This window comes from Amblyomma americanum, chromosome 10, assembly GCF_052857255.1.
Source record: "Amblyomma americanum isolate KBUSLIRL-KWMA chromosome 10, ASM5285725v1, whole genome shotgun sequence".
In the NCBI taxonomy this organism is placed as follows: domain Eukaryota; kingdom Metazoa; phylum Arthropoda; class Arachnida; order Ixodida; family Ixodidae; genus Amblyomma; species Amblyomma americanum.
In genome coordinates, this window is record NC_135506.1 from 76,111,558 (window position 1) to 76,137,262 (window position 25,705).

General features: G+C 46.2%; 2 protein-coding genes across 2 annotated transcripts in view; both read left to right on the forward strand.

Moving 5' to 3' along the window:
- The window catches only part of LOC144107530 (uncharacterized), a 29,305-nt gene extending 12,904 nt beyond the window's left edge, over window positions 1–16,401 (forward strand). Inside the window, exon 5 of the mRNA XM_077640581.1 lies at window positions 15,969–16,401. The gene's annotated coding sequence lies outside the window, so the exon portion shown is untranslated. The remainder of the gene's footprint in view (window positions 1–15,968) is intronic.
- LOC144108426 (ATP-dependent RNA helicase DHX30-like) overlaps window positions 1–25,705 on the forward strand; it is a 187,877-nt gene that overhangs the window by 152,494 nt on the left and 9,678 nt on the right. The window lies entirely within an intron of this gene.

Consider the following 25,705-nt stretch of genomic DNA (forward strand, 5'->3'; position numbering starts at 1 on the left):
AAGATTGGGTTGGATGGAATTTTGTGGTCATTTTTTTCTTGCTTGCCGGCGGGTTCTGGCGTCAAGAGAGGTACATATATATGTGCACTCTAAGGTGCTCATTTTCTTGACAGAATTGAGAACTGCATGCACTTTGAAGGACAGCTGGTTGCGTATTTTACTGTCAATCTCGCATCAATACGCAGCTTTGGAAGCTTGTGTTTCTTGGAACTTGGTGCTGCTGGCTCAGTCGGCAGCAAGAGTTTGATGATTGTGAGTGCTGAGGATCAGATTCATCGCAGTGCTGTTTCATGCCACCTCCTGGTATTGGTATTAATGGATGGAGCATGCACAGCCCCTCATACGTGCTGTCCTTTCATGTGGTTGGCTCGCGAGACGTGACGGTCCCAGAATTGATTTTTCTGCACACCCACATCTCGTAAACTTTTACTGCCGGCTGTACATGCAAGTTCAGTGTATAGTACTGAGAGGCTGTAGTAACACTACTGAAAACTATTGATTTTGTAAGTGCCATTTGCAAAGCCTTGAAAATCCTGAAATATTGAGTACTTCATGGAAAGCTTCTTCAATGTGAGGTAGTGATGGCAAATGCAGTGAAACTTCATTGATACATTTTCTAGAGTTTGATGAAAAAAATTATCCAGAAAACTAGATTCAAAACCATCAAGGTTTTGAAAAATGCGACTGAGAATGGAGGTACAAAGGCATTTATTGACACTTTGGCTTCCTCTAAAGGTTGGTTTATGCTTGATTGCACAAGATCTGAAGAACTTCAGTGGTGCTTATAGAGTCCAGTCTCATTTGCGTTCTCTTTAGCGCGAAATAATCTTATTGAGTGTCTAGGCCGGCGACTGCTGTGATGAAAGTAGGACCTCTTGAGAGTCATTTTCGGATGCTTTGAAAAAATTTTTAAGTAGTAGTAAATTTATCTGTGTAATTCTAATTCTGAAAATGTATTACTTCATTGGTTTCTGGTGTGAATTGACAAATGTTTAAGGGGGATGTGGAACTAAAATACGAATTTTCGGAAAAAAAATTGTGTTTTTAATTTTGAGTTGTTTTAGATTGCTGGTTTAAACCTTTCGCCGTCACAAACGTACCGGTTTGTCTTCGTGCTTCCCCTCCACAGTGTCACTGACGTACCGGTACGTTCTTTATCGTGCGTTCAAAATTTCGTGCTGGAGCGCAAAGCTGGCGCTCCTGAACTGGCCGCCATCTTTTGAAACTTTCTACAAGTTCGTATTTTCGCCCTGCACTGTTTTGGTACATGTATTGAAGAGTACGGGGTGACTGTCACTCCATCTATTTCTTTGCTGAATGGCGTGGTCGCTCTGCATTCGCTGGATCATGCGTCGCGCATGTGGCTATGGGTTCAAGGGTTGTTCTGCCATCTCCGCTGGTTTGAAGGTTTTTATCTTTCTTCTGTTGGCGTATCTGCTATGGGGCATCAAGTTCAGGGGCACATGTCGTTGCCTCTCCAAAAAGAGGCGGACACATGACTCGATTGCTGCTTTCGCTCTCTCGCCGCACCCTCGCTTCTGGCTTGCAGCAGTAAACGTAAAGCCCCTCAAACTTTATTTTAGCCTTTTTTCATCTCCCTCTGTCTTCTTGATCACACAACATTCCATTTCTCTCCGTTGTGCGGGCCACTGAAAGCACATCCTCCCTTCGCGTGGTTACTTTTGGATGGCTGAGTGCGCAGGTCCTTCGTCTGCTCACTGGAGCGGTGGCTCTTCTGATTCTGGATACGAGCCGAGCTCGGACTCTGGCAGCGTCTCATCCGAGGAAGAGGTGAGTTCCGCACTGTCAGATTCGGATGTTGAAACGGTAGGACCATTGTCCCGGAAGCGTGCACGGCAAACGGAAACTATGTGGAAGAAAGGCGATTTCTCACCTACGTTGTTTCCTTTCGACGCGTCACATTCAAGACTGTCTGCGAGCGCAACTCTTCAATTGGATGCGCAAGAAGATGACTATTTCAAGCTGTTTTTTGATGAGCCAATCGTTTCACACATCGTGAGTGAAACGATTCCGTTTGGGCAAGTGAAGACAAGCGCACAAAGAGTTGCATGCGAGTTACGGCTGAAAGCTTTGGTGGAGACATGTAGCAGGAACGTATTGTTTCTTTGAAGTCGTTCTGCTGACGAGGCTGATAGGAAAGAATGCCTTGCAAGACTAATGAAGCACAAATCTTATGTTGCACACACCATTTCTTGCAACCATTTTTTCGTTGAACCACTTCCTGCTCCTCCTGTGGCTCCTCTATCTGAGTAACTCCACAGATGTCGCAGATCGGCTGAGAACAGTGCAGCCATTTATGGAAGCAATTCAGAGCAAGCTGAGTAGCATACTAATTCCGCACCAAGACCTGTGCACAGACGAGTCTATGATGTCATGGAAAGGGCGGCTGTCATTTTGGCAATACATTCCTTCGAAAAGGCACCACTTTGGTGTCAAGTTCTTTGTTCTTTGTGATGTCAAAACCGGCTACATTCTTAAATTTGTTGTGTACACTGGAGCGACGACAAACATGACCATGGTCAAGGATTTGGGATTTTCTGGCTTCATCGTTCTAGAGCTGCTTGAAGACTACCTCGGAAAAGGACAGTCGCTATTTGTAGATAATTGGTACAGTAGTCCAGCACTGTTCAACTGCCTTCAAGATAAAAAAACCAAACACATGTGGAACTGTTTGGACCAATAGAAAGGGGCTTCTAAATTTCTCAAAAAAGATGAAGAAAGGGGATGTGGTGTCATATCATACCAAGATGCTTCTTGCGCTCAAATGGTAAAACAAGAGAGATGTACATGTCCTAACGTCGATGTGTGATGCATGTCTGGAAGACACAGGGAAGGAGGATAGGGTAACAGGCGAGAACGAGCGAAAGCCCGCATGTGTTCTCGAATACAGTATGAAGATGGGATTATTGGACAAGACGGACATGATGATGAGTTTCGCTGAAAGCATTAGGAAGAGCCTCAAGTGGTACAAAAAGTTTTTTTTTCATATTATGGACATGGGAATGCCTTCATCTTGTGGCGTGATAATGGGGGATGCAAAACATTCAGTGAATTTCGCTTGAATATCGTGTACTAACTGATTCAAGAATTCCACACTGCTAGGAGGAGAGCCGCGGCAACTGCCGAGTGGCTGGCAAAACAAAAACAGGACCTCGGATTGGCGGAAATATACTATGTGGTCACCCAACACTGTTTTTTTGCCATTCAGAGTTACTCTCACTTTGGTTGTGTTCAACGCTTGCTATCTGTTATGTTTTCTTCCTTCTGCGAGTTTATTGCGGTCAGCGGGTGGCCGGCGGTGTGACCGCATGATGCCCGCAGCGAAGGCTTCGACACGGAGAAGCTTTGGGAAATGAAAACGCACTATGAAATTGAGAAACCTAGAAAGCACAGGGGGACCACCAGCAAGTGAGTGTCTGCTTGTGCATTCACCAGGCCCAAGCCTGCCACTGGCGACAGACGTGAACTTTTGAAACTCCAATGTTGGTTCTTCACCCAAATACCGAATTTACATCACTAAGAACCGTGGAAGTTGCAGAACTACTAGAATAGTACTGCAGACTGTACTAGAATTTGACGAGGTTGCACGTGGCATCAAGAGAGTGCTTGAAAAGCTGGAACCAGAACATGGAGTGCAGACGAAGCACGTCCAGCAAGCAGGCCATCAAAGTATTTCACGAGTGAAGGCAAGGGCAATAGACAGCTCTAAAGCTGAAAAAAAGAATAAAAAGGCTAGAAGCAATTGCCACAGAGCAGCATCGTGTTGAAGAGGAGGGCCCGATCTATGAAGCAGGGCACTTTGAGTAATATTTTTTTTTACACCAAAATAAAATAGCATGTTCTGAAATCTTTGCTCATTTTTCTCAGTTTGCAGTTTTTGAGTAAACAAAGCCATTAGAACTGTTAGGAAAACTATCATTTCCAAACTGCATTGCCAAAGGCTGCTTTCAAGGTGGTTTCTCGACTGGAATTTTCTCAGGAACAAGGTGAGGTGCTCTTTAGGTGGCTAAATATTTTCTAACAGAAAATATTTCGAGATTTCTGACATATAATCAAAACAAAAAAAATAGAACTTTTACACAAATGGTATAAAAACATGTAGCCAGCCTTATCCTGCACTATACACATTCTAGAAGATATCTAATTACTGTAAGCACTGTGAGTGACCTTCATCTTCATCTCAGCGTAATCATCATCGGTCATCGGGTCGTGCGAAGAAGACGAAGTGTTGCTAAGCTGTGACTAGTCGGTAGCTGCTGCTTCGGCCTACCTGAAGTGAAAAGGTGAATTTGCTGGTGCGTTCTTCTGCCTCACAAGTGGTGGAGGTGACTCCTGATCCCAGCGTCCTCAACGCGGCACCCCCTGGAGCTCCGTTCCGGTCGTGTTCTTGGCGGCACATCAACCGCCATGGCGCAGTCACATCCCCCTGCTCTCACCGTTCCGGCGCCTGTAGCTACCGATGGGCATCCCACGGCTGCCCATGCCACCTCTGCACCACTGACGTCCCAAGGTGCACTTGCTCAGCACCATTTGACCCACCCAACTTGGTCAGTTACCTCACGTCAGCGCGACCCTCCGGTTTTCGCCGGTCTCCGCGGTGACGACGTCGAAGACTGGCTACAGCAGTACGATCGGGTGAGCGCTTTTAACGGTTGGGACGCTTCTATGAAGCTACTCAACGTCTCATTCTACCTGAGTGACGTGGCTAAGACGTGGTTCCTCAACCATGAGGACGCCATTCCTGACTGGCCTCAATTCACGACACAGATCCGCCAGATATTTGGAACTGTTGGTGCTGGTCCGACCTCTTTTCAAACGAAGCTAGAGACCCGTGTGCAGCTTCCAGGAGAGACATACACATCATACATTGAGGACGTACTCGCCCTTTGCCGGCGAGTTAACAATGGCATGGTCGAGGCTGAACGTGTCGGACATATTTTAAAAGGAATTGGCTCTTTTGCCTACGCAGCTCTAGCTGCCCAAAATCCCGTCACGGTGGCAGACATTCGTGCCACTTGCCAGCGACTTGACTATCTACAGTCGCGCCGCCTCAACAACACCTGGGATCCGAGCCAAATTCCCGAAACTGATCTGCGCACCATCATACGATCTATAATACGGGAAGAGCTCCACAATGATATTTCGTCGGTTCCTGCCTTCTCACGCCCACCTGCTCAATCTACTGGGTTGCGTGGCATTATCAAGGAGGAGCTTACTTCACTCAATCGTCCCATGGCTACAGAACCACCAGCCCCTCCCTACGTTCCGACGTATGCTGAAGTCACTGCGGCTCCTCCTCCTTGTCCTCCTGTCCATCACGCGCCCGTCCCACCCAGCCTCGCCGCCCTGTCCCCGCGACCACCGGTGTATGGTAATTGGCGGCCTCTCCCACCTCGTCCAGTATGTTTCTACTGCGGAATCCGCGGCCATGTATCACGCGTTTGTCGCCGACGACTGCGAGATGAGCGTGCGAGCTATGGGTACGTTCGACGTGACGACGCCTACCAGCTTCCTCCTCGCCAGTACTACACCGATAATGACCTCCGTCCCTCTTCCTCCCCGTCGACTTCTCCTGACCGGTCTAGGACAGCACGGCCATCGCGTCGTCGCTCCCCGTCACCCTTTCGCCGGACTTCGTCGCCCCTTCGCCCTCCATCTTCAGCTTCTGCCCGCCAAACGGAAAACTAACCTGTGCAGTTTCCGGAGGTAAAACTGCACCGCCTGTCGTCGCTCCAATTCCTCCTCTGCTCCCATCAAACATGTTGACTGTATTCCTTGAGGGACATGAACTGGAAGCTTTAATTGATACCGGCGCCGCTATTTCTATTATGAAACTTGACTTGTGTTTAAAACTGCGAAAAGTGCGCACACCTTATACCGGTCCTCCTTTACGTGCTGCCAATGGACAGAATATTAACCCTTGTGGAGCGTGTACAGCCCGAGTCACCATTGATGGCATCTTGCACTTCATTGAGTTTGCTGTCCTATCCTCCTGTGTCCATCAACTCATCTTCGGCTGGGATTTCCTCCAAAACGCCTCAGCAGTCATTACGTGTTCCCCTCCCACTATTGAAGTCACCGAATCCAACATTCTTGCCGATAGAGAACCACTTTCTTCCCGTGTAGTTATGCTTGCCGATCACGTCCTCTATCCGGGCAACGAAGATATTCTATCTGTGACTTCTGACGCCGTCACCGATGGCGACGTCCTGATTACACCCAGCCCTCGTCTCCTGTCAAGAGGTATTATCATCATCGTGTCCCTTCTTCGCTTCTCCAGCGGTTCTTCTCTTCTCGCCGCATTCAACACCACATCAGAGCCCATTCTTCTGCGACGCGACTCTACTGTTGCATCAATTGCTTCCGCCCAGCCTGTCACACTTCTTCCCATTTCCACCCCCGATCGCTCTGATTCATCCCCTGCCTCGCTCAGTGCAGCACTTCGCCACACGATCAGCACCGACCTGACAACAGACCAGACAGACGCATTGCTCGCTGTATTGAACAAGCACGCAGACTCGTTCGACGTCAATTCCGGCACACTGGGTCAAACCGCTGCAGCAACGCATCGCATACTCACCGACGGATCAAGCATAGTTAGACGCCGGCCTTATCGTGTTTCTCCAACCGAGCGCAAAGTTATTCAGGAAAATGTTGCTGACATGCTTGCACGCAACATCATACGCCCATCGTCTAGTTCCTGGTCATCGCCTGTTGTGCTAGTGCAAAAAAAAGACGGTTCGGTTCGTTTTTGTGTAGATTACCGTGCTCTAAACAGAATAACTCGTAAGGATGTGTATCCCCTCCCTCGAATTGACGACGCCCTCGATTGTTTGCAAGGTGCCCAATTTTTCTCCAGCCTTGACTTAAGATCAGGCTACTGGCAGATCCCCATGAATGAAGATGATAAAGAGAAGACCGCCTTTGCAACACCGGACGGTTTATACGAATTCAATGTAATGCCTTTTGGACTCTGCAACGCTCCTGCTACATTCGAGCGTATGATTGACACAGTTCTCCGCGGCCTCAAATGGAAAACATGTCTCTGTTACTTAGATGACATCGTCATTTTTTCTTCGTCATTTCCTGATCACCTTACTCGTCTCGATGAAGTTTTGACAGCACTTTCCAGCGCTGGCCTACAGCTAAACACGACGAAATGCCGTTTTGCATCAAAATCCATTAAAGTTCTTGGCCATCTCGTAAGCAGCGAAGGAATTAAGCCTGACCCTGAAAAAATCGCTGCTGCGCTGCACTTTCCCCGTCCAACTCGGGTCAAAGATCTCCGCAGTTTCCTCGGCTTGGCATCATACTTCCGCAGATTCATCCGCAATTTCGCCTCTATTGCCTCACCTTTACATGCGCTTCTTCACAACGACACGCCTTTCATCTGGTCTCCTGCTTGCGAAGAAGCATTTGAAACTCTGAAGCGTGCTCTGACTTCGGGTCCCGTCCTCTGCCATTTTGATGATAAAGCACCGACAATTTTGCACACCGACGCCAGTAGCCATGGCATTGGCGCTGTCCTTCTGCAACGCCAAAACACCTCTACAGAAAATGTTGTTGCCTATGCGAGCCGAACTCTGACTTCTGCGGAACAAAACTACACTATTACCGAACAAGAATGTCTCGCCGTCGTCTGGGCTGTTCAGAAGTTTCGTCCTTACCTGTACGGCCGTCACTTCACAGTCGTCACTGACCACCACGCCCTATGCTGGTTATCCACTTTGAAAAATCTGTCCGGTCGTCTCGGGCGGTGGATCCTCCGCCTTCAAGAGTACGACTTTACTGTCACTTACAAATCGGGCAAGAAGCACAAGGACGCCGACGCTCTCTCTCGTTGCCCTATTGCTTTGCCGTCGCAACCCATGTCCTCGCATTCCTCTCCTGTCCCAACGGAGTCAAGCCATTTAAACCCTACAGTTATGCAGTCTTTGAGCGCCGCCTCTATTGCTCCCATGCCAGATATACACTGCAATCTTGCTCACCACCAGAGTGCTGACCCTTACTGTCAAAAGCTGATTGATAGTCTCAGCGGTGTTCTTAGACCTCCAAATGCCCGTCTCCGTCGTCGGCTCAAAAATTTCAAGTTACAGGATGGCACATTATTTTGGCACAACTACAGCCCACTGGGCCACACATGGGTTCCCGTAATTCCTTCTTCCCTGCGTCCTCAAGTTCTACAAGCCTTCCACGACGACCCCACCGCAGGTCACCTTGGGTACCACAAAACCTATGACCGCATCAAACGTCGTTTCTTCTGGCCTGGCCTTTCAACCTCAGTATTAAAATACGTAGCGTCTTGCATCCCTTGTCAACGACGCAAGCGGTCTACGTCGCCTCCTGCCGGTCTCTTGCAACCTCTCCCATGTCCTTCCACACCTTTCGAAGTCGTCGGAATCGACTTGTATGGACCCCTGCCCTTGACTCCAGCTGGCAACCGCTGGGTCGTTACTGCCGTTGACCACCTCACCCGATACGCTGAAACCGCAGCACTTCCTTCCGGCTCCGCTTCCGAAATCGCCAACTTCTTCCTCCACACCATACTTCTTCGCCACGGCGCCCCTCGCCTCCTCCTTAGCGATCGTGGCAAGTCGTTCCTCTCCACCGTCCTCGCCGCAGTGCTTCATGCTTCAGGCACGGTGCATAAAACTACATCTCCTTACCACCCTCAGACCAATGGCCTCACAGAACGCTTTCATCGCACCCTTTCTGATATGCTATCCACCTACATTCACCCTCAGCACAACAACTGGGACTCTTTACTCCCCTTTGTAACCTTCGCCTACAACACTGCCGTTCAACGAACCACCACCTACTCTCCGTTTTTTCTTGTTTATGCCCGCCATCCTACCTTCTCCCTCGAAGCATCTTTCTTCACAGCTTCTACTCCTTCTGCCGCGCCTTCCCACGAACAGTTCGTGTCTCGTATCGCCCACTGCCGTGATCGTGCCCGCCTTCAAACTGAAGCCACTCAAGCTTCCAGGAAAAGCACGTATGATGCGACTCATCGCTCAGTGTCTTTCCGCCCTGGAGACGAAGTGCTACTCTGGACACCTACTCGCATCCCCGGCCTGTGTGAAAAGTTTCTGAGCCGTTTTATTGGCCCGTACACGGTTCTGGAACAAACTTCCCCTGTAAACTATCTCATCACACCTGCATCGCCTGTTCGCGATCGTCGGTGTCGCGGCACCGAGATTGTGCACGTGTCGCGCTTGAAACCCTTTAACCGCCGACCTTAAGATTTAATTTGCGACCAGGATGGTCGCTTTCGTTCGGGAGGGGGAATGTTGTAAGCACTGTGAGTGACCTTCATCTTCATCTCAGCGTAATCATCATCGGTCATCGGGTCGTGCGAAGAAGACGAAGTGTTGCTAAGCTGTGACTAGTCGGTAGCTGCTGCTTCGGCCTACCTGAAGTGAAAAGGTGAATTTGCTGGTGCGTTCTTCTGCCTCACATTACTAACAGTTAGTATTACTCCATTGTTTTCGAAATGATAGTTTTCCTAAGCAGACACATCTGACTGCTTATTATGATAGCCATAACTTCTTTTCTGTTTGAGCTAGGGAGCTGAAATTTTGAATGCAGTCTAATGAGAAGATACACCATCCCTGAAAATTTTATCACAGTTGGTTCAGTGGTGCCAAAGTTGGCTGTTCAACCTAGCATCCCCCCTTAAAAAGAAAGCTGCTCTTGAGGGTGGCTTTCCCTCCGTGCATGGCATGGTAATGGGTTGCAGTGTACTATACAGCGTGGTAATTATTTCATCCGATGCACTATAACACATTGCAGAGTGCATAAAAGTTGCTGTGTCTTAACAGATACAAGGTTTCATCATTAGTAAGCATGCACTACCGAGCGCGTCGTTGTTGCCGTCATCTGAAGACGTCTCCAGCTTTTGAATGAAGTTGGTCACTGTCGAAAACACTTTAGATCGTCAGTAATGCTGCTGCCTGAACTGCTTCAAAAAGCAACTCTTTTTCTCAGGACAGCGCTGGCATTGGCATTTTTCATGTGTGATGTCATTAGGAAATGACTGTTGTCAGGCTTAAAACACACGTTAAAGGTGCGAAATCTGTTTTGTTCGCGGAGATGTGTCTCCCTCTGGTGTTGAAAATGGCAAGCAACGCATTTGGCGACCATAACATGTCTTCGGTCTTGGGAGCAGCATAACATGGGCAGGACGAGTGTGGCTCAGTCATTGGGGATATTGGTACAATCTTTCATGACAAGTACACCTCAGGGTTGGCAGTTAAAGAGTTAAGGAGTATAAACACCAAATTTTCATTTACATTTTTTTCTTCTTTGGGAATGTCTGGGAGATATTTACCGTATATACTCGCGTAATGAACCCACTTATTTTCGGAGTCTATTTGGGGGGTGGGTGCATTACGTGGGAAAAAGTTTCAAGTATTTTTTTAGAGTCAAAATTTCATCATGCGCCGCCAGCCCGTACTTACGTCTGTCCGTCCATCCATCATCAACAAAAGCACGCGGTCAGACGTGTTTGTGTTGGCATTGTTTTGAATCGTTCAGTTCTAAGGTGTTTTCCACTATATGCCGGTTATCCTGCTTGTACGCCGATGTATGCTTCGGTGGAAAACAGCGCATTCCGACCATTTTGTGATAGCCAGCGGTGCCGGCAAATCGTGGCGAGATAAAGCGAACATTCTGAACACTGGCCCTCATGGTCAGGTGTGCATTGTTTACGTGAGGTTAAAAAAACATGCAGGGTGGTGAGGGGTCAATCATTTTCGCTTTCGATCTCGTGCTTACCAAATCGCTTTGGGGTCTGAAGGTCCTGCTTCCTTCACAGCACTTCAGGTAGAGGATGTTTTATAGGGTTCTGGTTTAAACTGCTGTGCTCCTCTCCATTGCTCGTGCGTCCGCCAGCTTTCTAAGGCTGGCGCGCAGCAGCACGCCAAGCAAGCCACCACCGCCAGCACTTCTGTCAAGACCGCACGTCTTGGCTGAGCAGACCCCCCCCCCCCCCCCCCCCCCCCGCCGCCTTCATCATTGATAGGAGCTCTCGTCAAAATATCAACACGCTATGATGTTATCCGGGCAGCATCTTGGCGAGCTGCCAAGGTCTGCACTGCGATCGGCTTGAAAACTGAGGAATGCGGTACCAAAAGTTCATGGTTTAAAAACAAATTTTCCCGGACAAAAGTAGAGGGGAGGGGGGTTCATATGCGAGTGGGTTCAATGTGCTAATATGCACATTTTGATTCCCGAAAAAAACTATAACGCGAGTCATTCGAAATAATGAATGGCAGAAAAAAGTATTCAGAAAAATAACTAGCTATGAATAAGGCCTGCTTCTGGCTGGTAGTGAAGTTGAAATCAGATGTTGCTTTAGTACCCACAAGCCCATTATTTTAGTCACCGTTATGCTTAAAATAATGCGGTGCAGCTTGACATGCCTAGTAATCTGTGATACACTTCATGGCGTTTCATGGCAACATGACTTAACTCCTACATCTGTCCACACCCCACGAACCGCTACTATTTACCAGGACTCTGTCGGCAGACAGGAGCTGAACGCGGCTTTGTATGTAGTTCTACAACCTGCAGAGAGAGATTTCTTCACAACCATGCTTGGAACACGAAAAATGGTAAGGTGCGCTTACTGGACGTCTTCGCACTGTAAAACATGCTACCACAAAAGAAAAGGGCCACCACTCGGTCATTTACACTTTTTCACTGTATTCCTCTGGTGCCCTGCACTCAAAATGCAGAAAATACATCGTGTGTTTGGGGCGGTTGAGATTTTGTTCTCATCACTGTCCGTATTAAAGGGGCAAAAATACGTGGACCCCAATGGACTCTGTCCATTTTCCCCCCCTGTCCACTATCTGGGCAGGCATAAAGACCTTGAAGAGGTTGTGTCCCAAGAAAAATTGTCCATAATTTGAGTCGTCCATATTAACAGGGGTCGTATTAACGAGGCACAACTGTACATATATCCTCATATGGAATTCGCTTACACCTGTTAAATAATTTATAATTGAATTATTTATTTCATGCAGTTTTAAATTCTGTTTCAACAGCAAAATGATCATGCGAGGCCTGAAAAAAAAAGCAGTATAATTGTTGTTTTGTCGTTTTGATTCATTGCTACTCTTGTGGCACCCTGTTCAAGAGCTGGATTGACAATAAATGAAGGAGTGGCTAAAATGTTTTTGTGTGCCTCACATGACGAAAACTAGCACTGACATCGTGTTCATCGTTTCACTGCTGAATTCAAAGAGCATGAGAGGAGAGATTCAGTTATGAGCTGCTTACTAGGTGTAAGTAAATTCCACATGGCATTTTACTTTTGCTAATGTCTTGCGCATCATCACCAAGCACAACCAGCCAACATGTTTCATTTCATTTCATTTTAATACCTTAAAGACCCACTGGGGGTATTACATAAGGGGTGGGTACATACAGTCAAATGAACAAGTGTTATGTTGAAAAATGGTTGGTAACAGCTTCGGCGAATGTGGATGGGCATGAGATGGTAGCGATGTCATTGGAGAGGTCGTTCCAGTCTACAGAAACACGGTGAAAAAAAGAAGCGGCACAGGTAACAGTACGGGCACGGGGGCGAAACACTTGGAAAGGATGACGAATGTGGTGGGATATGCCGGCTGGCGGGGCAATGTAGGGAGCGCAGCGCAGCGAACTATGGAAAAATTTATGGTATAGGCAGAGGCTAGAAATACGACGACGAAGTGAAAGGGGCGCTAAACTGGATTCCGCTTTTAAAGATGTTACACTGATATCGTACGAATAGGAGGAATGAATGAATCTGGCTGCTCTGTTTTGAAGTGACTCGAGCGCATTGATAAGGTAAACTTGGTGAGGGTTCCAAACTGGCGATGCGTAATCTAACTTTGACCTGACAAGAGTTTTATATGCTAGTAATTTTACCTGTTGTGGGGCGTGGCGAAGATGACGTCGTAAGAATCCGAGAGTTTTATTAGCCGAGGAAATGACGTTAGTAACGTGTGTAGCCCATGATAAGTTGTTACACAGTGTGACGCCTAGGTATTTGTATGATGAAACGGACTGCAGGTGAACGTTAGCGACTACATATGGGAAATCAAGCGGGTTACGGCGGCGGTGGAAGGACAAACGTTTACATTTATGAGGGTTCAGTTCCATTAGCCAACGGTCGCACCATTCCTGTATGCGGTTTAGGTCATCTTGAAGGTATGTTGGGTCGGAGGCGTTAGTAACTGTGCGATAAACGACGCAGTCGTCCGCAAACATGTGAATATTAGAGCACACATTGGTCGGTAAGTCATTAATATAAATTAGGAATAGAAGCGGGCCTAGTACAGAACCTTGAGGGACGCCTGATGTTACTGGTAGCGGATTGGAATTTTGATTGTTAACAACGACAAACTGTGAGCGATTAGTCAGGAATTCTTCTATCCATTTTACTATGTCGGGGGGCAAGTTCAAACGGGAAAGTTTTAGGATTAAGCGTTTATGAGGTACCTTGTCAAATGCTTTTGCAAAATCCAGGAAAATGGCGTCGGTCTGTAGGTTAGAATCGAGATTAGCATGTAAATCATGAATGAATAGGGCTAGCTGCGTTTCACAAGAAAAACCTTTCCGAAAACCGTGTTGAGACGAATGGAAAAAATTGTTCGAGTCGAGGAAGTTTATAATATGAGTATAGATGACGTGTTCCATTAGTTTGCAGGGCACACTAGTAAGGGAAATGGGTCGGTAATTTAACGGCGAATCTTTGTTACCTGATTTGTAGACTGGAACGACCTTTCCAGTTTTCCAATCGTCCGGTAGTTGTCCTGTTGAGAGTGACTGGGTAAAAAGTAAGCATAAGAACTCGGCACAAATATAATTAGTGTTCTTTAGAAGTTTCGAGTTAATATTGTCTACACCAGATGAAGATGAGATTTCCATGTTTCTAATTAAGGACGCAATACCCAGTGAGGAAAATGCGACTACCGGCATAGCATGCTCAAAGAGTAAATTAGATGTATGAAGTTGCGTATCGGTTTCATTAGTAAAGACGGATGAGAACGCTGCGTTGAATAAAGTAGCGCACTCAGAGTCGGTCATAGCCATGCCTGATTCGTCTTTGAGGGTAATCGTGTGTTCATGATGAGGGTTAACGGCTTGCCAGAACTTCCTGGGGTTATCGCTGAGCATATTAGGAAGGTCTTGATGAAAAAAGTTGTGCTTGGCGTTATGGATAGCAGATTGATACGATTTTTCCGCAGCGCGGTACTTCGCCCATGCGCTTTGCGCTCCATGGGCTCTTGCTGAGCGGAACAGGCGTTTCTTTTTATTTTCCAACCTTTTAAGACTTTTAGTAAACCATGGTTTGTGTGGATTAGCGTGGAAAGTTATTTGGGGAATGAATTCATTGACTAGGGCATCAAGTTTATTCTTAAATGCTAGCCAGTTCTCATGAATACTTCGTGAATGAAAACTTGAGGAAAAACTTACGAAAAACGTTGTCAGTTCGGCATTCATTATATCATAATTACCTTTGTTGTAAAGGCGGATTGTTTTATTGTATTTTGGGCGCCTAATTGCTTTAAGGTCGATGTTGACATGCATAGTTTTGTGATCACTAATCTCAAGGAGGTACGTAATGGGCTGAACGCTATCTGGGCAATTAGTCAGTAATAGGTCTAAAATGTTCGCACAGTTTTGTGTTACGCGCGTAGGTTTGGATATTACTTGAGTAAGGTTAAAATTGTAGCAGAAATCTAGAAATTCCCTTGCTTCGCCATTATTAGTTGTCGGTGTGGGCTGGTGCTGCCAATCAATATTAGGAAAATTAAAGTCGCCAAAGAGGAAGATGTGTGCGTTAGGGTGCTTCGTGATAAGTTTACTTACGGAATTATTAAGCTGACAGGAAAAATCACGAGAGTTATGTGGAGCCCTATAACAGGCACCGAGTAAAATCGTGTGTGGTACAGCGTGGCAGTGGAGCCATAAGATTTCCAGGTCGGACGAGTCGTCAATTATCGACATTGATAACTGCTGGCTCACCGCTATCAGTACTCCCCCTCCTCGTGAGTCCTGGTGGTCTTTCCGAAAGACTTGGAAGTCTGGCAAGTCAGTTAGTACTTCGCTATCTGCGATGGCACTGTTCAACCAGGTTTCGGTTAGTATCAGTAGATTGCTGCTAGATGACAAGACAATATTGGAAATAAGTTCGCGCTTGGAAAGGAAACTACGTATGTTGGTGAACACAGCGGACAGGGGAATATTTTTGGGGCGGGTTTTTAGTTGTTTGCGAAGAGATGATTGCTAATATGATTGTGGTGTAGCAATTGTTATTTCTTTCACAGTTTGCGAGATCTCATCAAAAATGTAGCGCCTGGAACCGATATGCAAGGTTTTGTAGCGTAGGGCAAATTTGTCGGAATTAGCTTTAGCAAAGGTGACTAGCTGCTTGCGGGCGCTACGAACTCTGTGGGAGAAGTCTTCGCCGACACTGAATTTCGTTCCTTTAAATTTGCGGCCGTTAGAGAGTATTGTGTCTTTTATTTTGTACGAAATAAATTTGACTATTATTGGTCGAGAGCGGTTGGGTTCATGGCGGCCGAGTCGGTGGGCACGTTCTACTTCCTCAGGATGAATGGTTAAGCTCAAGTGTTGAGCACAGTGACGAATGACCTCTCCCTCAGAGTCCGCAAACGTTTCGGAGGGGTTAGAATCCGGAATTCCATAAAATATGAGGTTGTTACGGCGAGATCTATTTTCACTATCGTCAATGCGGGTCTCAAGGGTTTCAATCTGACGAGATAGCCGAGTATTTTCAGATTTTATAATTTCTAACTCAGATTTTATGGCTGTCATGGCTTCCTAATGTGTCTCAAGATCGGGCTAGTAAGGTGCATGGCTTCATTGAAATGTAATGTCTCCGTAGATTATATAAATGCGTCATCTGTATTTTTTTTTCTTTTTGCCAGCACACCATCTCTGTGAGACATGTACGTTGACCGTGAAGTGGCCGTGCAACCTTTCGTTCAATGGCAGCACTCGGACCAAGAAGGAGGCAAAAGCACTGGCGGCCTCCCACCTTGTTGAGTATCTTGTCACGAGGGGTCACATTGACCTCAACCTGAGCCCTAAGACATGCTCGGACCAGGAGCTGAGGAAGTGAATGAGCCAGCGCATGGCGCCCATGTCAGTGGCCCTGCTAGAGAGCTCTGTGCCTGCCATGCAAGATCTCGTCACACAGTTTGAGGCAAGGGCCGACAACCAGTGTCCGACTCTCTTTCTTCCGACTCATGTGTGCCGCATTGGATGTAAAAGTTTTGCTGACGCCTTAACCCTTTTGTGCAAGTTCAGAAAATGTGGCTGATATGCATGCATGAGGACACAATGAGTGGATTCGTTGTGTCTTTATGGCCGTTTCTGCCGTGTGTTCTGAAGTTGTGTCGGTACTTTGAAGGGGTATAGACACCTAACTTTTGGGTGTGTTTTTTTGTTTTTAATGATGCATAAGGCATTATTATACATGAATTACCATGTGGTATTTTCCTACGACTGCTAATTTATTTATGATCGAATTACTTTCTCGTGCTGTTTTGGTTTCGGTTTCAACAGCGGAATGGTAGCTGTGATGTCAAAGTGTGGTTATAGGTCACGTGAGGCATGCAATATAATCACTGCTTCTACATTCGCTGTCATTACGGCTCTTGAGGAAGGATGGTTTCAATGCTCTAGTGAATTAAAACGATGAAGCAGCGATTATATAGTCGTTTTTCCATGGCTCATATGACATATAATTGCACTTTGACGTTACAGCCATCGTCTGGCTGTTGAAATGGAAACAGAAACAGCGTGACAGAAAAGTTTGATTGTAAATTATTTGGCAGCCATAGGCGAATAGCACATGGTTATTCATGCATAGTAGTGTCTTCTGCTTCATTGTAGAGAAGAGAACATGCCATGAAAATTAGGTGTCTATACTCTCTTTAAGGGGGAAGGCAGCTCTTTGGAGCAAAAAAACATTGCAAAAAAATAGATTTTCTAAAATTTTCTTTCCAAAATCTGCAGCTTTTTTGTAGTAGTCTGTGAATTTTGTAACCTTGAGAGTCAATATTTGAGCTGTAAAATGAGTATAAAACTTCGATCCATGCTCTCTCTGGGTAGATTTTCACACAAGAACAAGGCTTTTTCTACGACATGCTATTATCGTTCTACTGTAGTGATCGCCACCATCTTGGCCTCATTTGAAAGAGCTGCTTTTCATTTTTATTTTGTGTCATTGCTGCTCTTTTATGCTTACTGGATAAGGAAGAAAATGCCGCCAAATTGCTGTCATAACGTGCCATGCTGTTCGCTAGTCGATGCAGGTTGCTGAAGGCTGCTGCAGGCGGCTTCGATAATTTGAAGCAGCTCAATTAGAATTTTTGATTAATTAGTGAAATGTTGATCCCGTCATTTTTGCATGTATTCCTGTAGAAATATCACTCAATAATTCGATGTTAAACAGCTTAAAATGTTATTTAATTAAGTCATTTTTCAATCGATAATCATGACTGTCATTTTTGGTACCATTGTGACTATCGTGAGGCTACTTTCTTAAAACGGCAAAATACACCACTGCCATTGTAAGTGCCTATAGCACCGCTCATCTCAAAGTGGTCAGATGAGGCTTGAAGTGAGCTGATATAGCTGATATTTCACAGTGCAATGGCAAGGCGACGGAGTCATTTTGGCCATTTGTTTGTCGCGGATGGTTCCACGTTTCGATTACAATTTGGACTTCACATGCAGCGGTTGTACCAGTCATGGCGACTCGTGGACCATATCGCATGCTTGACTTGGCAACGAAAGTCGAGATTTTGAGAGAAGTGGAAAAGGAAGGAACCACCAAGCAAGGTATCGGGCGGAAGTATGGCATTAAGCCTAACACGCACTCTAACTTCAATAAGAATAAGCACTTAATACGGGACGCTTTTGAGCACGACATGTTTAAGATGTCGCGTAAGTGAATGCGTTCAGGCTGCCATCCGGAGCTAGAGAAGGTTCTATTGGTATGTATTCGAGGAGCACGGAATAACAGCGGGGAGATTGTTGCGAAAGCCCAATCTCTCGGAGCAATGTTGGGGATCGACGACTTTGCTTCATCTGATGGATGGCTCACATGCTTTAAAGACTGCCATGATCTGGTTTTCAAGAGCGTATTTGGAGAGAATGCGTCAGTATATCCTGAAACAATCTCGATGTGGAAGGACGAAAAGCTTCCGAGATTCTCGGCTGAGTACCAGCCGGAATATATCTCTAACGCAGATGAGTCTGCTCACTTTTATCGGCTTGTCCCCGAGAAGACTTACTTTCAAAACGGATTAATGCGCCGGGGGCAAACGGAGCAAGGAGAGGGTTTCAGTGCTGTTCGTGCCGCCAACATGACTGGCACAGAACTATGTCGCCTGCTCGTGGTGAGGAAACCTGCCAAGGCAAGATGTTTTAAAGGCGTGAAAATGCTTCCTGTTGACTACACATCAAACAAGAAGGCGTAGATGATGTCAGAAATTTTCAGATTGGCTGATGAAGCTGGTTTGGAAATTTATGTCATTCATCCGGAAAGTGCTCTTTCTTGTAGACCAGTGCAATGCGCATGATCTTAAGTGCTATCCACCTTGCATACCTTCCTGCAAATACGGCATCTGTCCCGCAGCCTATGGACCAGGGCATAATCAAGAATGTTAATGTCCTTTAAAGCAAGCGCCTTGAGTGAATGATTTTGTGCATGGACAACTCCTTCCTGTGAGTCGGTAGAGTGCTCTCTACTTGTTGCCGATTTTGACACTGATGTTGGCACCGATTTTGACGTTGCTTTTGGTGACGTCCATTTCAATGAATTTATAGCCATGGACAATGAAGTCGAAACATGCGACGCTCTTACGGACAGTGAAATTGTGCTGATTGTTCGGCCCAGCAAATCTGTTCATGACTGCGATCATGACGCGCTGTATCTGACGGCTGCAGATGCAGCTGCGGGCCTCGCTGTTGTGAAGCGTTTCCCAGCAGACAATAATCCAGCAGAAGTGTTTAGGCACATTTATAGTCTTCAAAACATGCTTTCAGCTGCAGGATTCAATAAGCAGAGAAAGATGACAGACTATTTCTCGTGAACGCTGGCATGGTTTCATTGCAAATAAGGATGTTTTTATGTGCTCTTGCTTAATTGGAATCTTGTTCAATTCAAAGCTTTTGCTGTCCCCGTGGACTTCGTGCTAACCGGAGTCGACTGTACCCAATTGGCTGATGCCCCTTGCGTCATCTGCTGGAAACGTCTATGGAGCGCAAGCAATAGCAATCTTGTCAAAGTGCATTCGCTGGTGTGTCTCAACAATGTCAGCGCCAGCGCCGATGTTCCGCACATCTCACAGGTACGAAAAAAAGGGGGAAAAATCGCTCATTAGCAATCTCAAGAAGAGCACTGTGTACATCTAGAGTATCTTGGATATATCTTCGCCAGCATGTAACGAAGTGCCGATTGGGCTAGGCCTGATGGCAGCGCCAGCCGCAGATACGTTTTAGGACAGCGGTCGCGTTGATCATGATACCCCAATGCTACGGCTTTGTGAGATGGAAGAAATGGACAAGAAAGATTGGAAGAAACTGCAGTGGATGGCATCAGCTGCAGCAACAGAGCACAAGATGGCATTCTTGATAGAACTGGAGATTTTCACAACCTTCGTGTTTGGCGACACAGCATTCTCCATTGTCGCTGGCGAACGAGATGGTTAACAAGAGTTGGTAGTTGGCGAACGAGATGCTGGCACCAGTGAAATGCAAAATGTGCGACGGTGACATGACAATTGATAAAACCGGAAAAGAGTACGGCCTTGCTGCCAAACTGATCCTGACATGTACGGACTGTGGCAACATTTCATGTTGATGAAACTTTCCGTGTATGAAGACCGACCAGACAGTGAGCCCGTTTGTGGTGAACATTCTCGCCGCGCATGCATTGCACTTAACAGGAAATCAGCATGCTGCGCTACATAAAAATCTTGGCAGAAATATGTCGAGAAGAAATTGATGTTCGCGATGGACCATGTGGCCGAACAGTTGACTTCCTGCTGTGCGTGAGCAGTTTCGGAAGCTTACATGGAGTTGAATCTCGGGAATCCGGGCAACATCACTGTGTCATTCGACAACTCACGGATGACACGTAGACACTCATCACACATTGGTAATGTGAACTGTGATTGAACTGTTCACTGGACTTGTTAACTTTGTTGTACTGAGAATTTTTGCGCCGCGTGTGAACGGGGCCCAAAAGAAGGTGACCCAACATGCCCCGCCTGGAAACAGAGCCACACCTGCCAGAAAAACACAAACAAGAAGGCTGGAAAATGAAGGTTGAAGCTGCCGTGATCTTATTCCAGTGGTTCCTATAGCAGCACAACCTTCTTTATACCACAGTGCTGTCTTATGGTGGCAGTTTCATCTTCCCTGCTTTGAAAGAAGCGGCGGAAGTGTATGGATACATTGGAGTCCAGAAGGCAGATTGCGTGAATCACATGTAAAAATGCATGGGCTCTGCTCTGCACAACGTGGTTGCCAAGCAGAAATGTCCTGCTGGAGAATGGCTTGGCGAGAGAGGCAAGCTCACGCAAGATTTGATCTCTAAATTGAGCTTCTATAATTCATGGGTGCTAAACTCACGTATAGGTGATGTAGAGGCTACGCTCAAAGCTGTGATGGCCACCTACCATCATGTGATGTCCAACGACTCCACTCGCAGCCACACCCTCTGCCGGCAGAATGCGGCAGAGGCCAGAGGTGAGGCTATGCCACGCCACCGGTACAATCTGCGTCTTCATGTTTGCGAGCCCTTACTTCCTATATATGAAAGGCTTTTGGACAGGAGGCTGCTTGAATTTTGCCAACGAGGCAACACCCAAAACTACGACAGTTTGTGTTCGATGATATGGGCACTTGCCCAAAATGAACAACATTCCTCTCTCTTCACTGTGTCTGTGGCTGAAGCCATGATGAAATCCAATGTGGGGAGTGAAAGGACTGCTACATGTATATTGCAAGAGCTCAGCCTAACTCCTAGCCCCAAGACAAACACGCACGCAGGAGAAGGATAACCTAAGACGAACTGAATCTTTACAGAAATGCAAATGTGTGGAAAATCTGCAGTGCACACTGAAAAAGCACCATTTCAATGCTTCTGGTCAGACTGATTAAATTCCAGGAGGCTATTAGGCATCTGCTAATGCCAGTATGTAAATAAAAGCGAAATACAGTCGACGACAGATTTTTCGGACCCCCTAGGGACCGCGAAAACGACCGAAAATTCAGGCAATCCAGGAAATCAAATTTTACCGAAAAAATCACAAACTTCTTGCCAATATGCCGGAGGAAGGGGTCAGTTGTATTGCACACATTCTAAAGCTCCTCATGACAAAATTTTGCTGCGCGAAATATCAAAAGATGACGGGCGGCGGTCGCTTTCACGAGCTCGGCCTGGGTGTGCTGCCCTTGGCATGTCACCGATGAACGCACTGATTGGGACAAAGTCTATAGACGGGAGAGCGAACACGCCACCACAGGAACTGCACTGCACCCGCAGTGCGATGGTCCCGGGACAACAACGCGAAGATGGCGAAACAATAAGAACTGAGAAATGGCTGGAGCAAGTGCTCTGTCGGCGTTGGCCTTCGTCATTAAGCCTAGCGACTAGAGCCAAAATCAACATCGTATCCGGCGGTGTGCACTCTGCGGTGGCTTGCTTATAATGAGAGGCATTTTGCCTGTCATCGAAACGCCAGCTGTTTACTGTTTTACAATAGAAGACTCAGAGTTGCGGTGCGTTTTGCCGTGGATATGCTTGCCTCGCTTTGAAATGCACCACCATCTCCTCCCATGCTCGCCGTTTCCGTGAAGCCGTATGCCTCCCACGCGCTTCGCTGCTACCTCTTCTCATATTCGAGACGAAAGTCTCGGCACAGATGAGTTCTGCGAGCTTTGACTGCTGTTCAACTTCGTTCGGCGGAAGTCATTCAAGAACAGTACGAATTCGAAACCACGTGGGCGCAGTGTGCCTACTCGCGCAGAAGTCCAGCATCTCAAGCTAAGAGGCTCCCTTTAAGCATGAATAACGTTTTGTTTGATCAAACTTTCGGTCTCTCCTGCAGTTTGAATGAATGAGATTCCACTGTACACATTACCGTAAAAACCTGAATATAATACGAACCTGAATATAATGCGAGGTGAAGTTTTAGAGACGCGAAATGGAAAAAATGTTTTACCCGCGTGTAATACGAGTGACATAAGCTCAGAAAAGCCATTAATTCAAATCGCATCCCGCACTTCAATCACATTCATCTTCAGCAGCGCTTTCTTCAGACATTTCTTTGTGCGACAAATCATCCCAAATGTACTCATCTCCCGTGCCATCCAGGGCGTTCGAGATGCCGCACTTCTTAAAAGAACAACGTACAAGATCTGGGATGGCCTCCCATGCATCCACAATACATTTTCACAGCTTTGCCGTGTTCCGCTGCACTCGAAAAGGGCTTCTTTCTGTCGTTGCCATCCACGAATGCTTCCCTCAGTGACACCAAACTGCCTCTCGGCTGCACTGTTGCCAATGTTCTCCGCAGCTAAAACCACTTCACTTGAAAGCAGCCGAGTACTGTTTTCGAGACCCTGACATCTTGCTCCCAAAAAAACATCCACTTCACGAGTGTGGCTTACATGCGAGCATGTGCATTGTCAACAGGCACACGGCACACCACAACCCCCCGGCACACCCAATGGATCAGCAACAAAAAAACGACATCGTGATGTCGTTTGTAGAGAGTAATGTAGCCAAGCCATAGCCACATACCAACAGCAAAGCCAAGCCGTAGCCACGCCGCAATAACGAAATCAAAGGCTGCGTTCCAATACTCTAGACGTCTAACAAGACGTCTAGTGTGACGTCTAGGAAGCAGTCTACATGTCCATGTATTGGAACTTGTCTACTGCTCGCGCCGCCTCGCGGCATAATAATGTAACTAAAGCTTATGAACAATTGTACTACTATTTTTCACAAACTGAGCAATAACGATAATTAAAAACGTGTTTTCAACAAGTTTACACATTTCTTCTGCAATGACTTTGCGCGTAAACCGGACTGGTGGATGTGCCAATCGGTCAGTCTACTTGTAGCAGACGGGGCCGCTCTCCAAAGACGACGCTAAAGAGATACGCGATTATTCTTTTATTATTGATGCTAAACTGTACATGCTCCTCGAATGTGCTCGTCCAGACGGTCCTGTAAAGATAAGAAAGAATACGAAAGACTAATCAATGTGCGCGAAATGCGATACGGCTAATATACACTGCAACAGGAAAACACATACGTGACATTAAACCTGCTGTCTGCCGTACGTGGCACTCGGTGACAGCGAGAGACCTAAATACAGCAGCTATCTTTAATCCTGCAAAGACTAAAATAAATTCGCAACATGCCGGTGTTTTTGTTCTCTGAGTGTAGAGATAAAAAAGAATGCACGCGAAAGAGCTAGTTGATGCAACTAATACAGCAACAGAAGAACACATTTGTTAACCGTCACGCCAGCCGTCTTAACGCCCGTCGAGGAAACCAACGACAGCGACAAGTATTCTCTAAAATCAAGGTGCTAATTAAGATCCGACATCGTGAGATGCCGGATCACGTAAAAAGACCTACAGCGTCCGCTGCTGTAGCAAAGCTCTCGACTGCACGATTTTCTCCTGCGTGATTCACTGTTAGGAATCGCACGTCCACGAAGATTAATTAGCCGCTAGTTTGCATACCAAATAACATAATGGAATGACTCACATTTTTCCTTTCCTATACTCCGTGTACAGTCCGACGCCCGCAAGAGCACGACTCGCTCATCTGCGTACTGCAGCTCCGCCATCTTTAGACAGCAAGTTAGCCTGCATCGATGTGGACTTCGGCGAAGCAGTCTTATAAGACTGCTTCGCCGAGAAATGGAACGCGTTCCAAGATGGCGGCTGTCCGGCTAGACGTCTAAGTAGCCGTCTACTTGGGAGTATTGGAACGCAGCCAAAAACTTCCAGCAACTTCGAAAATTTTTGTTTGGATCCGCAAATAGTACGAGGCAGAAATTTAGGATGCTAATTATGGGAAATAAACCTCGTATTACATGCGGGTTTTTATGGTGTATGGCAGCTTGGTGTAGGGCAGATTGGATATGGCAGCTTGGATCTCTGGATAACAGGTGGTATATAAGTGCACCTGGCTTCTTTTTTTGTCATTAAAGTTGGAAGTTGCGCTTCTTTCCTGTTGTCTCCTTTCTCCTGTGAACGTCTTTTATTAGCGCACAGCCTCCAAAAATGAATATTTACCAACTAGCCCGTCAGAAAGTCTTACTTGGATATTTCTGCCGAGTGCTAATGAGGTCCGAAAAATCGAGCAGTCAGTTGCGATGCGTCAAAAATTTTAAGTGCTCTTGCACTTTGGCTATGGGCCATGTCACGGTGCCGCGAAAAAGTCCGACTAGTCAAGCCTGTCCCAAAAATCAGGCGTCCGAATTTTCGATTATTTTGCCAGAAATGGCACTTTGTTTTTCTCAAAATGAATTCCTAACTAGCATATATGAGCATCTATGGCAGATAGGAACATAATTCTTTTAGCATGCAGTAGGTGTGCAGACGACGCGACGTGTTGGGAGCAGAATTTTTAATTAAGGTTCAGAAATTTTTTTAATTTGCTGTAATTGATTGCACTTTAGGCACTATTTGTACCTTGAGTTTCAATGTCTTTTAAAACCACCTATGATGATAAGAAAAAAACTGTTTCCAGCATTGCATCTTCTTTTTTTTCTAGAGTAACCAAGCACCATTTGTGACCCTTTATGGTGTGCGTTTTCTTTTCATTGTTCCTGTTAATGGTAGGGTGTTAATTAAACGTATTTTAAGAACTAATCTACCTATCATAAAAGCAGTCATATTTTTTGAATCAGCACAAGAGACTAGTCAAGGGTGTGCATTTTGATTAATTTAGGTGCAGAAATGAAAAATTTTTTCTTTAAGAGCAGTATCCCCCCCTTAAACGTAAAATGCGACACCATTTAGCCTCCATTCAACTTTTCTCAGGGAAAGCTTGCTGGCTGCTGGAGTTCTGAGAAAGAAGAAAACCGTTTTTGAAAACTTTGTATGAAGTCTGGAATTCTTAGGCATGATGTGTACTGTCAAATGCCGCTTAAAGAAACCTCAGGGTGCTTTAAGGAAATGTTTGCTTAAAGGACAGCTGGCTCACCTGAATTGAACGTTGAGTGCTTTATGAACCGGAGTAAAATCTCAAGCCCCAAGCAGTTCTTCAGTGTTCTCTATTTCATTGAACTGAACCATGTGTTTGAATTTGTTTCACTAAAACTCGTTTGGATTAATGGTGCTTGACAAAGTGTATTCAAAAGCCCATTTGTTTGGGAAGTTTGTTCAAGTTATATTTTTGCAGCATTTGTCGGGCAAACAACAGCAGACTCCTATGCTTCCTTTCAAGCCCACATGCTTGAGAAATCAGGCTCCTTTTCCCCAATCTGTCTTCATCTACTAGCTTATGCAGCCAGCTGTAGTTTGCATGCTTCTATTTTTTCTTCCCTCTGATAACTAGTCTGGCTGCAGCAATACCTTTGTAAGGAGAGGCCATGAAGTTCTTTTGTACTTTTGATTGCGA